Here is a 4,914-nt window from a genome sequence, read left to right as displayed (position 1 = left end):
ATATTGCTTTTTCAAAGTGTCTAGTGCACAACTCAAAAGGAGCATGGCCATGGGAAGGGCATGAGTGGAGCATGGGCATTCCAAATAATTACAAAAAACAAAAGGAGTTCACAATTTCCACAAAACCAGAACTGAACAAGAAAGGTGGAAAAGACCCAAGTCCAAGAGATCACTCCAAACACCAGGATAAGATGCTCCAAATACAACTTTATTAGGACCCTACACGGTCCATGTTTCGGCTACAGAAGCCTCCAGCAGGGGTCAATCGATGAGTGCTCAGCTTTATATCAATTGTTGATGGAGCGCCTGAAAATATGTCTCTTAAGACTGGAGTGCTTCTTTGTTTTGACGGCCGACGCTGCTTACAGTACACAGCGATCACCAGACATAATCCAGCGCTGTGGTTCTCTATTCCCCTCTTTCCGTGACAAATCTTGTTTAACCTCCCATACTCTCTTCTACAGACCCCTTCCCTGAGGCTCTCCCAGACTCCATACATAACCTCCGTACATATAGCCCCCATGCTTTCTTCTACAGCCCCCCCCACCGCTCTCCCCTATGTCCACCTCTAAATGGCTCCCACAGCCCCGGCCCTCTACAACACCCCCAGATGCTTTCCTCTACAGCCTCCCTCTCCCCCCATGCTCCAATCAACCTGAATCGGGCTGGTGGTGGCTCCTGCTATTTTTGTTTGTTTGTTTGTTTCAGAATGTTGGTAGAAGGCTGCGGTAGCGGAGGCTGAAAGAGAGCAACACTCCGTTCCTGCTTTCCTTGTTTCAGGACAGTGGTAGCTCTCTCAGGAAGTGGCGGTAGCATGTAACGGGCAGCAGTAGCAGTCTCCAGTAGCAGCGACCCTGCAGCACAGCAGCAAGATAAATCTCCCAGGCCAGGCCGGCAGCAGTGGCAGCTGAGGTGAGCACTGAGCAGAAGAGGCAGCAGGAGGAGCAGACTACTGCACGAGGCACTCAGAAGGCAGTAGGAAGTTATACGTCACATAACTTCCTACCGCCTTCTGACGAGCTGAGAAGGAGAAATGGCTGCGCTGACTTGCTTAATTTTTTTTGGGGGGGGGGATGCCATGGCACCCGTGTTGCCCCCCATTCTGATGCCTATGGTAGGAATGCGCCTAAACACTGCTGTTCTAATCATTTATGCACATAATACATGTGTGAATGTGAGCTCCAAGGTTATAAAATTGCCCTTTCAGTGCTTAGCACACTTAAATGCTCAATCTTTGTACCATGTTTATATAATTATTAGTTTTGTCATATTTCTAATGTTTGTAGAATACATCAGGCAAAAACAGAAAGAAAATGGGTAAGTGGTATTTATTATGTAATTTCAAAGCTATTACCTGTTTCACATATTTCTTTTGATTTTAATTTAATAGCATGACTAATTTAGGGATAAAAAATGGCATCATATGCTTTTTCAAAACTCACACAGTCCCATGTATATGTCTGAAATCCAGTTTAAGACACCTACATATATCATTTATGGCACCAGGTCTAACATATATTTGTGTTAGTGTAGAGTGGAGGAGTAACCTGATGGATAGAGCAATGGGTTGAGAACCAGGAGAACTCAATTTGATTTTCATATCAGGCCCTTATGATTCTGGGCAAGTCACTCCATTGCCCTGGGTACAAAATAAGTACCTGAATATATGTAAACCGCTTTGAATATAGTTACAAAAACCTCAGAAAGGAGGTATGTCAAGTCCCCTTTCCCTTTCCCTAGATTGTTGTTTGTTGTTTATTGGTATTTGATATACCGCTACAACTGACCAGCAGAACTGAGAGGTTAACAAAATTACTAAAAGGAAGAAATGAGGAAAACAATAACTTGGATGGAAAAGTAAACTCTCAAGCCTAAGGGGGAAAGGGGAGCTAAGAGGAAGGGTAGGAGGAGAATAATACAAGCAGGGATGGGGGAAAAGGTCGCTTGGTTGTAATCACAGAAAGGCAGTATATCAAATCCCATCCCATCCCCTTTTCCTTTGTTGTCTGAGAAATTGGTGGTAGAATTACAACAAGCTTTGAGGCCCTTTTACTAAGCTGCGCTATGACTTGTGCATGGGTTTCCCGCATGCTGAAGCCACTTTTAACATGACTATAAACTAGCTGCATATCCTATTTCCCCTATTAATGGCTGCACTCTAATTTCAAACCGAACAGAGAGGCTAAACAGCATACATAGAAAGTGCACAAACAAAACAAAGAAAAAAAAAGGCTTATACAGGAGTTCTTCACTCTACATCGCCGCTGTGTAGTCTGACAGGCGACTTTGGTTGTAAAAATCTTCTCCGTTTACTTTCGGAGACATTGGACACACATATATATATTTCCAAACAAATTACATCCAGACCCTGACCCCTGAGGCAGGCGTTGTTTGACGCCAAAACACGGCCCGTGTCAGGTCACTTGACAATAAAATACTCCTGTTGTCCCAGTCTTGAAGGCCCAGTGTTGCTTTTTTTGTTTGTGCACACTAATTTCCAAATTAGCACATGGCCATTAGCGAGGGAGCCCTTACCAACTCCTATTTATTAGGTGACAAGGGTTCCCGTGCTAACTACGCCTTAATCACCGTGTGGCGATGCAGCTGTGCTAACCAGTTAGCACTGGACACGTCTACTCTCCACTCCCAAACACACCCCAGCACTAAAAAATAAAAAGTATTTTTCAGCATGTGGGAAACACATGAAAATGCCAAAACTACCATGGGACATCTGAGCGCACTGCGGTAAGCATGAGTTAATGATTACCGCAGCTTAGAAAAAGGACCCCTTTCTTTTATATAACATTTCTCTTATCCTTTTAGTTCAGTGGACTCTTCTTCTTCAGTGAATTATAATTTCAATTACATATTTATACACATTGTATTTCATAACAGCCTGTGTTTTTTTGTTCTAACCAGGCCCATGGGTATGATAGGATGGGATGACTTGTAGCTTAATAATTACAGCATCTGAAAACTATGTCCTTCACCTGCATCCTAAAAACATGACTACACATTTAACAAATGTGGTATGTTCAGAGTTGCCAAATAAAATATTCTTGGAAAACAAAATCCTTTCCCATCGAGGGAAATGGCCAGTGAAGTACCATTCATACAACTACCTACAAAAAAAATATGAACTCTTAGTGGATGTGTAGGACAGTGGATAAAAGCATGTATTGTGAAATGGAAGATAAGGTGTGATAGACTAATTCATGCTGCATTCTAGATTCACACAAACATCAGGCCAGTATCAGCAACACTCAGTATTAGTTGTGATCTCGCAGGAGGTGGTGGAGATGAAAACGGTAATGGAATTCAATCACGCGTGGGATAAACACAAAGGAATCCTGTTTAGGAGGAATGGCTCCACGGAATCTTAGCGAAGATTGGGTGGCGATGCCGGTAATTGGGAAGCAAAACCGGTGCTGGGCAGACTTCTACGGTGTACGCCCTGATCAGACTGAATAGATATGGATGGGCTTGAGTGTAAATTTTAAGGGGCTTCGACATTAGCTTCAGAACTTAGTACAAGAGCAGTACTGGGCAGACTTCTATGGTCTGTGCCCTGAGAATGGCAAGGACAAATCAAACTCGGGTATACATATAAAGTATTGCATACCATGTAAAATGAGTTTATCTTGTTGGGCAGACTGGATGGACTGTACAGGTCTTTATCTGCCATCATTTACTATGTTACTATGTTAAAAGTAAGAGGCAACATCTAATAAATGACAACAAATATTCTTTACATGAATATGGTGACATAAGAAATGACATATCGGGTCATAGCAAAAGTCCATCAAGACAATGAATCTTTTTTCCTATAGTGGCCAAGTCAGGTCAAATGTGCCTAGTAGAATCTCTAAAATTAGCTATAGTCTATACTGCTTAACCCCAGGGATAAGCAGTCGATTTCTTCTATTCTACCTTAATAATAGTGTGTAATTATACAGTATTTTTTTCCTATGATAGACATTACCAACAGCACCAGAAAAGGAAAATATATTGCAGTAGAGGCTCCTGCCTGCTTAAATTGCTCAGGGCTGCCCAACTGCTGATATTCAGTGACATTTAACCAGGCAGTGCCACTGAATATCGGCTCTTACCAGCCATAAAAAAGTAGGCCGGTGAGGGGTGGTACAGGGGGTGGCATTAGGGAAGATCTGGAAATAATGTGGGTGCTGGGAGTCTTCAATGTGGCAGCCATTTTGATGAGATCAATGTATATCCACGTGTCCTTATTTGCTGAAAAAACTTTACTTGATGTTCTTTGGCTATTTGCTGAAAAAACTTTACTTGGTGTTCTTTGGCTATTATAGGGAATTCCTGGATACCCCCGGGCAAGAATAAAATTTTGAAATCTACTACACATACTGATTGTGATAGTAAGAATTCGATATATGCCATTATTTGTCCCTGTGATTTGATATATATAGGGAGAAGCTCGAGATCTGTGAAAATTCGTCTTACGGAGCATAAATCCCGTATACATACTCAAAATCTTCAAGCCCCTCTAGTGGAACACTGGCTCTTAAAGAATCACCGGGTAGAGGATTTGAAATGGAGGATTCTTGAACAGATGGCTGATAAGCGTGAAGGAGGATCTATTGCCAAGATCCTGAATTTTCGTGAACAGTGGTATATTTTTTCATTGCAAACAGTACAGCCTAATGGGTTGAATAGCGAGCTTGAATGGGCGTCGCTAGTTTAACTTTTGTCCAATAGGAATGGAGGGGGAGGAGCTATGTACGTCATTATGATATGATATTTAAACTTGCAGAAAAACGCTGACGCCATCTTTGTTCATAGTTAGTAGGACAGAGCTGGCGCTAACATTTGAATAGGGTAAGTGTTGGATTAATATATACTCCTTGTAGATTTCCCTGAAGTTAGTGAGGGTTGATTTTATGG

The sequence above is a fragment of the Microcaecilia unicolor genome, chromosome 7, assembly GCF_901765095.1.
Source record: "Microcaecilia unicolor chromosome 7, aMicUni1.1, whole genome shotgun sequence".
NCBI lineage: Eukaryota > Metazoa > Chordata > Amphibia > Gymnophiona > Siphonopidae > Microcaecilia > Microcaecilia unicolor.
Note: the sequence above shows the minus strand (reverse complement) of the source record.